Source organism: Oreochromis niloticus, linkage group LG5, assembly GCF_001858045.2.
Source record: "Oreochromis niloticus isolate F11D_XX linkage group LG5, O_niloticus_UMD_NMBU, whole genome shotgun sequence".
Lineage (NCBI taxonomy): Eukaryota > Metazoa > Chordata > Actinopteri > Cichliformes > Cichlidae > Oreochromis > Oreochromis niloticus.
The window spans coordinates 27,790,174-27,802,389 of record NC_031970.2 but is presented as its reverse complement, the minus strand read 5'-3'; positions in this window follow the sequence as shown (position 1 = coordinate 27,802,389).

Here is a 12,216-nt window from a genome sequence, read left to right as displayed (position 1 = left end):
AATTATGGTAATTATTGTGGGATAAAATAATATGTACCATGAACATCAAAGTGGAGTGTTCCCTTCCACAACGCACACACTGTATTGTGCAGAATTTGTAGAGAAGACAAGCACAGGAAAGCTGGCTTGTATGTGTCACTTCAAAGATGAATGTTTACTCCTCAAGGTTCTGTTTTTCCTGATAGCTTCTTTAGGGTGACACACCAGTGCTCCGACATGCAGAGGAGGCTCGCAGCACTTTCTGGCAGTGATGATTTCACAATAGTCTGTATTATCAAAACACTGCTTATGATTCCAGTAAACGTCTGCAACTGTCTGTAAGAGAGAAACAAACAGAACAATTAGGAATAATTGAACACCTGTGGAGCATGAAATGGAAATTGGAACACAGTATGTCTAAGTTAGCCCATCAATCTTCTCAATCAGTCTCCTTCTCCTTGCTGTTCATTGTTTAATATCAGTTTTATACTATATATTAATATATGAGTAATATTTATACTATTTTTTAATGCCACCTCCGTCTAATTAACGTCTTTTATAATAGAAGTCAGCATTTGAGAGCACACACAGGCACAGCGGGAGGTATGGGAGGACCCCCTCCTGCTCGTCACAGAACAGCACAGGGATGAGGATCAAAACACTGGACACATAGGCAGGATGTATAAACAAAATATTAATTTCAGTTCGACTTGCTGTAAACCCAAATAACCTCAAACACTCTCAAAAAACATGAGGAACTAAACACAGGAACACACTAGAACAGAGGAAGCAGATAAGAGGAAGTAGGTGTAAACACAGGCTGTGCAGGCAACCTGATAAACAACAATGATAGGGACAGGATTAGAAACAAACAGGGAACTAATTGAATACAGGTTAAGCTAACATGGGAGGCACCAACAATTAAATAAAGAGGGAAAAAAAACAAAGTCTGAAGACGAAACGATGGCATCGCTCCTCCTCCTCACAGTGTAATGAATTCAGGTCAGTCTCAGTGTCCTTCCATTTTGTGGACCGTTATTGTGATAATGCATCAGCTCATTTCCTTAGCTGTCTCATTTCAAAATGACACAAAAACCAACTTTGTGGAAAGATAATTAGCTCATATCTGTAACTCAGTCTTTTATTTCTTTACTAAACTTGAATTATAATTTTCAGTAAAATATAGTCCTAGAGAGTGTATTTTAAAATAAAACTCTTAGATCTCAAAGGCTGGATCTTTTGATCTGTGTCGGGATAGGTAATATGGCTGCTAAGATCAGGTCCATGACTTTTTACTTGATGATCAAGAAAGAAAACTTGAGGAAAGCCTTTGCAAGAATACTGACTCCAAAAAAATGCTCTCTTCATGACTTAACTGATGGCAATTTACTTTGATTTTTCAAAAAGAAGCAATTCAGACTACGATCCAGCATGCTAATTTTTAACTACTACACAATATGCTTTGTTTCTGCTCTTTACACACTCTATTTACCAAATTAATCATAATTTTTATTAAACAGAAAAGCACACTGTATTGCCCGAACAGACAGAAATCCCCTACTTTGAGAAAGAAGGGAGAATGAGTGTTCATTAAGACTATTGACTTAATAAAAAGATTAAAAAATCATACATTTCACCAGAGTAAATTTTACCGTATCATATAATAAGTCACCTTGTTTGCCTGAGAACAGTCAACTAAACTTAGAAGGTGGATTTCGGATATCTTCTTTATTGTGAGTATTATTATCTTATATATAAAGTGCTATTACAAAGGATTTTCTTAGTTGACCATGCACTAAATTGGTACATTGAACTTACTTTCAAAACAAATGCTGAACGTCAACACTAGCTCATAAATGCTACTCGTAAACACTACATCATTACTGGCCAGAGGATTCTTGGGCACGGTAGCTAGGTAAACCTCACCACTGTTTTCAATCATCCAAACACTAAAAACAACACATCCACAAGGTCTAAACACAAAATTACTAAAATATCATCAAATCGGTCATGATGGTTAGCCACCCCTGGTATGAATGGAACATCTGTTTGGAGCTATATGAAAGCCTTCCCTTCCAGCTGAGTGGCTACGCAGGCAGCGAAAGGGAGCATATGCTCCATTTGTACACAATTATGCACACCATATCTACTGTGTTAAGCTTAAATTTTATACAGTCACCGCTAGGTTGATGCAAATTGATTGCAGGCCACTGTAGTTTCACATGCACCAGCTCTGCTTGCACACGAGAATTCGATTTCCTCTGGACTTCGCTCCACAACCACAGCTAATAGAGTTAGTGCTGCTTTTGAAGCAATAATATCAGTTTGTGATTGTTACTAAGCCAAAAGTGTTCCCTTACTCAACCAATGGACTGTGCATTCCTACTAATCGCATTCTGTTTCCATGCACAACTCACATGCTACAAGCTCGCTGCACACTGTGCGCTTTGATTCACCCAAATAAAGTTGTGCTAACCTACTCTCTTTCTCTCTCTCTTTCTCTCTCTCTCTTTCTCACACATACATGCATACAAAATTGCTGTGCTCATCTTACTTGACAATATTTCCACAGAACATCTTTAATAAAGGTGGACCATTTGCTAATGTAGATGCACATTAACCAGACAGAAATTCACTCCCATTATTTTCCCATTTGGAGGTTTAGCATGTCAATATGTTTACATTGGAAAAGCACTTACCAGTGAACAGTGAACTTATGTTGTGAGTTAATAGTGTTGTCCCGAAGATCGCTTTTTGAATCTTGTTACTTTCTAAAAACATCAAAATTCATTTTATTTGTGAATATTTTATTGTAGATGAAACACACGCCACATCATTTTACTCAATGCTAAAATCAGTGCGACGTAAAAGCACAGAGGCATCTAGAGTTTAAGGCACTACAATCATCGTTCATCACTGATCTTGGTATTTAAGGCCTATCATGATCTTTGTTCTGCATTCTCAAGTTAGTGCTGAATAGCATGAGTACAGCCACTTCCCGTGAGAAAAGAAACGCCTCTTCAAACCCAGTGAATCACATGGATATAACCCTCTGTGTGTTATTCACGTGACTCAGTTGAATCTAGCATGATTTCTATCAGTCAGTCTTAAATCTGCTTGTCTCACATAACTATTGAGAAGCCCTTCTAATTCCAATATGTGCATGTAAGTGACAGCGCTGTCACACCTAGACTATCACCTCTTATCAGTCTCATGTTAATCAGAGTCCCCTGCGTCAGTTGATTTCATACCCCCACATGTGCAGTTGGAGACCTGGCTGCCTACAGAGTGTGACAGGTGGATCTGATAAAGTCACAGCGCATTTGATCTGGATTTGGTGCAGCCTTCAATCCTCAGGTGGAAAGGAAGCTCCATTTTTTTCACTCTTAGGTGATTTAGGAGGATACCTCAGTCACAACTGGTGATCTCCCCCTGATCTCATAACTCGCTGCGTACTTAAATAGCACCGGCTGGCCCCAGTTCTATGGAAAACATAATTCTAATAACAATCTTAACTTCAAAACAATAAGAATGTTAAGACTTTTGAATTTGTTTTTATAACGCTGTGTGTTGTTAGAGAGCAAAGTCTTACATTCACAGCAGTTGCACACTTACCCGACACACTCAGGCATCAGTTTTTCTACTGTTCTTTGAATAAATATCCCAGCGTGTAATTCAGCCATCTTCCATTATTCACATGGATAACAGTTCCTTCTCCAGCTGTCTGCCATACTCTTTCTGCTGCTCTCCCCTCTGTCTCCCCCGTTTCTTTTCCTTCTCCACCTGCTCCGCTGCATTACAGACAACTGTAGACGAGGCAGGATTGCGCACTGTCTGCCAGAGCAGCAGAGATTCAGAGGGGCGAGAGGGAGAGAGAGAGCGCGCAAGAGGAGGGGCCGAGCAAGTGGATGTCAGCAGTGATATCAAGCGTAGGGAGAGGGGAATGGTTTGGATGTAATTACACAGGCCTCCTGCTGCAGACAGGAGGAGGGGGTGTGAAGGTTGTTACGGGGAACAAGCAAAGCTGCCTGTCAGACAAAACAATGACTTCCGCCTTGCATCGCAGTGCATAGTATGGCCAAACAAATAATTTCAGCCGTCAAAAGCAGGAAACTGGGAATCAAACTGAGTTATTACAAGGAGAACCTAAATTAAGACTCAATCAAGGACATGGTTTGTGGAACTCCGAGCACAATGCTCATAACTAATCTTCTAATTGGAAAGTGTCCAGCAGCACCTTGTCCACTTTGATCCTACAAGTGTCCCTGATCCTGTGGAGTGTAATAGTGATCCATTTATGTTTTAGGGGGTTTTTAAATATGATTTACTCCAAGTGAAAAATAATAAACTTTTAAGTCAGGACATATGTTCTCTTCTTTTGCAGCTTATCTCAATACTACAATCTAAGTGACAACATACTTATCACTGCGGTTGAAAATTCCTGTAAGTAACACTATCATATGAGCTGCATTAACACAGAGATGTAGTCAAGACTACTAAATATCTGAATAAGCAGAGTGAGACAATCAGTAATGCAGCATTTGTGGCGCACACAGCATACCCTCATGTAACAAGACACCAAACAAGGAGATCGTGTTCTGTTGCAAAAACAGGTTTCTGCAGCAGATTCGGTCAAATTGTTCTCTCTCGTGATCTTTTATTGTTCAGGTTACTCCAAGTTTGACACGTTTGAGGTCAGTGTGGTGTATTAAGAAGTATTTATAGCAATGTATGATGGGTTTACTTGATTAAACTTGTCTGATTACAGCCATTTCTGGTCGATAATCAGAAATGGCTGTGGATGACTAAGCGCATGTTAACACATTTCAATCAGGCTAATATAAAAGAATCCGTCCTCTGTTTTCATGGCTCACTGTCAGATGCTAGAGACACTAGAGCATTTAGCTTGGGGCCCCTCTGCAGGACAAAAGAATAATGACAGGGCAAACAAATGTGATTACTGCCAGCTTTAGGTGCTGCTTTGGACCTGTCTTACAAAAGGAACTGTGGCGTCATTGTCAGATTTTACCATGCTTACAACAGCATCTGTGCATTGTGCAGTAACTGATTAGGACCCAGTGTGTTGAAAATGTTATGGCTTTTCAGTCTACAAGCATTTATCGTGGGTGCTGCTTTCAGTGTGTGGACAATACGCACTTGTCCTATTCATGGCTTCTCTTTCAAACAACATGCCGCATATTAAAAGATTAAATATTTGTGTCTTGTAATTTACAGATCTAATTTTAGTCTTGCTTTTGCACTTTTAAACATCACGACGTGTAGTTCTTAAGGCTTTCAATTTCTGCTGACTGTTGTACAGATAGCAGTGCACTGTGCTGCACAATCTTGAGAACTGTTTAGGAGAGATAAGGTTGTATAACGTTCTCTGTGTCTTTCACGCTGTCCTGCAGTGTGGCTTTTCCACCTCTGTTTAATGTGCATTTGTATTTCATGGTTCAGTGGGGTTACCATTCTAATTTAAGTCTTCATTTAATTTAAGGAAATTAAATTAAATTAAATTATCCTTAAATAAGGTGTTCATGAAGTCATTGTTTCAGTCGTATGCTGCTTCCTGAATGTATTGGAAGTTTGACTTTGTCTGTGCTGTGTCTCATTTTTTTCAGCTGTCAAGCAGTGTAAGATTTAAGTATTTTAAAATGTACTTCTATCACTTTGGTGTGCCACTTTTTATGTGTAATGTATGCAATACATCATCATGTTTGTCTCTGAATAGAAGTTACAGTCTTTATGGTTGCCTTTGCATGGTAATTTTTGTAATTTCCTGGAGCACAGATACTCGGGGGCTGCTGTAGCAACACACTGAGCCGAAACACGCCCACACATGTAGAGTTGATTAACATAACTTATCAGAATGGAACTGAAAGGCTGCAGGACGTGCAGTTCACACAAACAATCTGCTTTCAAACTGGCTGCACTTTTTAATTCCGTGAAGTCGTGCTAGTCTAAGCCTGCGTTAGCCTTTGTGTAGAGTGTGATGACATAGCAGAGATACAGGACAGCCGAGCACACCCAGTCAACTGTGCTGGCACAGTTTGTTCCCAGGTAGCACTGTGATTAATACATACATTTATGTCATCACATGCAGCGATTCCACTTTTATTTAACTGTGGTGATTACAGTGTTGTGTGTGCTTTGGGCTTTTTAACATTGCAGGGTTTCCCTTAGAGCCCTTTTTACTAAATTCCACCTAGTTAGGTTCAAATATGCCCCTTCACAACTTTAACCCTGAATGTTAAAAAATTATGCTTACCCAGTAGTACTGTACAGTAGTACATTATAAATCTTTGCTTTGAGTAGCAATTTGACTTCTCACACTCACACTTGGTTGTGATTCTGTTTTTCGATGGGGATACATAACACTGGCTGCTTCATCAATATCACATTTACAGTAGTGATGGTGTTTTTGAAAATAAAAACTTAAACTAGAAATGTAGCCAATGAGGTGCAATGTTGTGCTTTTCTACTTTTTAATGGTGTTTAGTTCATTCTCAAGATTAATCGTGAACTTGCCTGTATAGCTGCATGCAATTCATACGTACAGTTGTGAAAGTAATATATATATAAATGAATGAATTTGTTCTTGTTAGATTGCTGTGGGTGATCATACAGACATGAGGATGACAGACTAATTGGAGGGAGTTTGTGTCTAAAAATGGGCTATGTGAGCAATATCCTTATAACAGGTGAACAATGGCTGCATGTTGATTTACTTGAACAAGCCTGTGGTGAGTGGATCAAATGTAAACACTGCTTTAGTCAAAGGATACAGTTCAAGGAAATCTGACCTTTTGTACAGGGGAGTTACAGTGGCTTGCAAAAGTATTCGGCCCCCTTGAACTTTCCCACATTTTGTCACATTACAGCCACAAACACAAATCAATTTTATTGGAATTACACGTGAAAGACCAATACAAAGGTGTGTACACATGAGAAGTGGAACGAAAATCATACATGATTCCAAACATTTTTTACAAATAAATAACTGCAAAGTGGGGTGTGCGTAATTATTCAGCCCCCTGAGTCAATACTTTGTAGAACCACCTTTTGCTGCAATTCCAGCTGCCAGTCTTTTAGGGTATGTCTCTACCAGCGTTGCACATCTACAGACTGAAGTCCTTGCCCATTCTTCTTTGCAAAACCGCTCCAGCTCAGTCAGGTTAGATGGACAGCGTTTGTGAACAGCAGTTTTCAGATCTTGCCACAGATTCTCGATTGGATTTAGATCTGGACTTTGACTGGGCCATTCTAACACATGGATATGTTTTGTTTTAAACCATTCCATTGTTGCCCTGGCTTTATGTTTAGGGTCGTTGTCCTGCTGGAAGGTGAACCTCCGCCCCAGTCTCAAGTCTTTTGCAGACTCCAAGAGGTTTTCTTCCAAGATTGCCCTGTATTTGGCTCCATCCATCTTCCCATCAACTCTGACCAGCTTCCCTGTCCCTGCTGAAGAGAAGCACCCCCAGAGCATGATGCTGCCACCACCATATTTGACAGTGGGGATGGTGTGTTCAGAGTGATGTGCCACACATAGCGTTTTGCATTTTGGCCAAAAAGTTCCATTTTGGTCTCATCTGAGCAGAGCACCTTCTTCCACATGTTTGCTGTGTCCCCCACATGGCTTGTGGCAAACTGCAAACAGAACTTCTGTTAACAATGGCTTTCTTCTTGCCACTCTTCCATAAAGGCCAACTTTGTGCAGTGCACGACTAATAGTTGTCCTATGGACAGATTCCCCCACCTGAGCTGTAGATCTCTGCAGCTCGTCCACAGTCACCATGGGCCTCTTGGCTGCATTTCTGATCAGCGCTCTCCTTGTTCGGCCTGTGAGTTTAGGTGGACGGCCTTGTCTTGGTAGGTTTACAGTTGTGCCATACTCCTTCCATTTCTGAATGATGGCTTGAACAGTGCTCCGTGGGATGTTCAAGGCTTGGGAAATCTTTTTGTAGCCTAAGCCTGCTTTAAATTTCTCAATAACTTTATCCCTGACCTGTCTGGTGTGTTCTTTGGACTTCATGGTGTTGTTGCTCCCAATATTCTCTTAGACAACCTCTGAGGCCATCACAGGGCAGTTGTGGAGCTGTTTTGCAAAGAAGAATGGGCAAGGATTTCAGTCTGTAGATGTGCAGAGCTGGTAGAGACAGACCCTAAAAGACTGGCAGCTGTAATTGCAGCAAAAGGTGGTTCTACAAAGTATTGACTCAGGGGGCTGAATAATTACGCACACCCCACTTTGCAGTTATTTATTTGTAAAAAATGTTTGAAATCATGTATGATTTTCGTTCCACTTCTCACGTGTACACCATTTTGTATTGGTCTTTCATGTGGAATTCCAATAACATTGATTCATGTTTGTGGCTTTAATGTGACAAAATGTGGAAAAGTTCAAGGGGGCCGAATACTTTTGCAAGCCACTGTAATGTGGCAAAGACCACAAAGTTGTTTCATCTTAACTGCTTGCCCAGATAATAAACTCAGTTTAAATCTATTACTTGATCATTGTACGGCTGCTATAAATAGTTTTCTGTGTGGTGAAATTTAGGATCTAACTGCACGTACATCACACATGCTAAATGTCAACAGCCATTGTTTGTGTTCTGTGTGATCACAGTTTTCATGCACAGGACAAATTGCAGCACGTCAGAAAGAAATTTTTAGTTTGTGCTTAAAGAATAATATTTTTTTTAATTAGTCTCAGTTGGAAAAAAAATACAGGGCCATAAAAAATGAACAAAAAATGACAATAGTATAAAAAAATGTGATTCAGTTTGACCCAAACATTTTTTTCAGCACCATTTCATAAGCCTGAGCACATTACATTATTAAATTCTTACATAACAGGGTAATCATCTCTCTCAACAACCATCCACCTAAACTACCATTAGCATCTGTAATGATCAGGACTTGGGAGTGCTTCACGAGGCCAAAGTCATTGTCGGTATAAGCAGCATCATTGTTGACGTGGGTGTCTTTGAGCTCCTCTATTAACATAGCAGACTTCTACAAATACAGGCTGACATTTTCTCAAACGACTGCCAAATGTATTTTATCAAATGTGCTGACCTTCTGCGTCAACAAAATCAATTTCGTTGTTAGTCAGTTAGCATTAAATGTAACGATGATGGCGTTCAAGGTAGCACTCTTCAGATATTATGGATTGTAATGAGGGTAAAGATGAGGTCAGGCCCCCAACTTTACTCTTGTGTTTGGTGCTCACACACTGTCCCCGACAACATTTCCAGAAGGTAAAAAAACTAGAGCTATAAAAACCCACTGAACCTTAAATAGAGCACAGCTAACAGGCAGTCTAAGCTGTCTGGTCAAACCAGTGGAGGGTTTCACAGTGAAAGCGTCACAGCAAAAACAGAGCTGCGAGAGAAATGGATATTAAAGTTCATGATCCAAATGTATCTAAATAAGCTACTGTGTCTATGTGTTATCTATCTAGCTTATGCCATTTACCCCAAAACATGTGACCTGATGGAATTTTAATAAAATTAAGGCAAAAGTCTTTAATTCTGAGAAAAAATATACATTTTGAACCCATTTACCCATCCATCCCATTTTTTCACCCATCCATCAGTCCCATTCTTTGGAACACGATAGAAATAATTAATTATAATCATAATTAATCAGATTTGACAGTCATTCACTGTCACTAAAAGGAAGAACTGATTTGGTTTTGGTTGTCAAAGGTCAACAAAACACTTTCTTGGCAATAACTCAAGAATTAATTAATATCACAAATGTCCAATAGGATAAAAGTGGTGACATTTCATATTAAAAAGGCATCAGTTACATCATAATGTTTGTAAAAACGCTGTAACTCAGAAAACAGATAGAAATCTCCCATTTTACCACATCCTATGGATGCACGTGGTTAGTAATAATATTTAGGTCAGCTGTGGTGTTTAAACAATGGTAATTGGCATTCAGGTGCCCCAGAAAATAACCCTCACACAATTACATGACAATACCAGCCTGAACTGTTGATACAAGCCATGATGAATCCATGGTCTCATTTCGTTTTACCCTAACTGTGAGCCCACCATCCACATATTGTGGCAGAAACTGAGACTCATCAAGCTAGGAAACATTTTTCCTGTCTGCGTGAGCTGTAGCTTTAGTTTCCTGTTCTTAGCAGACAGGAGTGGCACCCAGTGTGCTCTTCTGCTGCTGTAGCTGATCTGCTTCAAGGTTCAACATGTTGTGCATTCAGAGATGCTCTTCTGATTCTTTATTTTTGCTCTTTTTTTCATTTATTTATCTCTTTATTTTTTTAATTTCCATACCCTTCTTGGCTCCCCGTCCTAATAATGCCATAATAATAATGACACTCCCATCAGCTTGAAGCAGTCTGGCTGTCCTCTAACATCACCAAGACATTTTCACCCAGAGAACTGTCGCTCACTGGATATTTTCTCTTTTTTGGACCAGTCTCTGTAAGCCCTAGAGATATTTGTGTGGGAAAATCCCAGCAGATCAGCACTTTCTGAAATGGTCAGGCGATATTAAATTCCAGTCTTCATTAAACTGTATGTGACTAAGCGGACATGAATTCAACCTGACTGGTTGACGGATGCATGGTAGAAATTCTATTCTTAGTATGAAAAAAGAAGAAAGGACCTTGAGGCCTTTTTTTTGAATATCAGGTACCTAAATGCATATCGCTCTTTCTCTGCTTGCACAGCATCGTTCCCACAGTGATCCTATTTCATTTATTCCAACTAGATCAAACTGCTGCCGGATAGGAGGAATGTGTCATGCGATATGTACACATGAAGGGTATATGCAGTGCTAATGGAAGCAACTTGTTTGAGTGGCCTATTTATGCGCACCTCGCATGAGTCATGGAGTGCTCTCCAAATTTACCGGCTGTAATGCGGCCAACAACACAACAGTACAGCTTCATGATGAATTATTGATGTGAATGCAAGCTGAAAAATAATATGATTCACTATTCTTGTGCAGAAGAATAAAAGCAGCGCTCTCACAAAGACGGAAGTCATAATCTCTTTTTGAGGCAACATGAAACACATAAATGGAAACTATTTTAATTAATTGTGTTTGTGTGAAATTTTCTTCGGCACATATTACGGTCGTCAGTTTCCTGTCACAAAGTCTGTCTTGATCCCTTGATAATCTTACAAAGTGCTTTTCAAGTCGCCTTATCCCGGAGCTCATTTTATCTTTTTTTTTTTTTTTCATCCCGTCCTTTCGCGTTTTGCTTTGGTGTGACATCAAAGAGGTTGCACTACAATCACGCTGCATTTCTCTTTCAAGTAAAGGGAGATAATAGAACAAGATTACTGCCAAAAGTGATTTGTTAAGTGCATTAGAATAACTGCTGAAACTTGGCAGCGGGCCTGTTACATCAGAGGGACTGCTATGAATTGCACCTGCAGGTAGGAGATAGGTTTGAAAGAAGAAGAAGAAAAAAACAACACTGCATAACTGCAAACCAAATGTGAAGACGCAAACAGCAGATTTTAGTTTCTCTATATGTGGAGCATGTATGTGTAATTCGTCTCTCCCTGGGGCCCAGGGAAAGCATCATTACTCTGCAGATAGCTGTGAAATATATGAAAACAGTCTGAAAGGCTTGTTTTTCAGTAGCAACAATAAGAAAACAGAGATGAGTCATGAGTTGAGACTGAAATGGACATACAGGATCATGACTCTCCCGCTTAAACCCGTCTGAATCATCCCTTTATTCCCTCCCACCTTTAGGCCACTTTATGTTGCTTCATGAAAGGATGAGTTTTATTTGACCATGTGAGAGGCTGAGCAATCTGCCACACAGAGGGCAGGTCTGCTATATTTAGCTGGGCATATGCTGCGACATATCAAACTACAAGGAAAAGTCCCGGCATGGATAGTTGTAGTTCAAGGCTCAAGTTGTGAACTTGAGGCGGTGTAAGTCTGTATAAATACTTTTTATTTTTAGTCTTTTTATTTATTTTATTTTATTTATTGTGTGCATTCAGGGTAAATTATTGAAAAGAGATAGGTCGTAGGGTCTAACAGGGAGCAGACAGAGATCTCAAATGCATGTAACATGATGCTTGGTTTGAGTTTACTTTTGTGTGATCGTAATGCCAAATTTTACTCAGTCGTGACAGACCACACAGGAAGCTGTTGTTGCACATGTCAGATAACGCAACTGCAGCAATAGCTCTTCAGTCAACAAGACAGAATAATTAAACAAGTGCCAAGAAA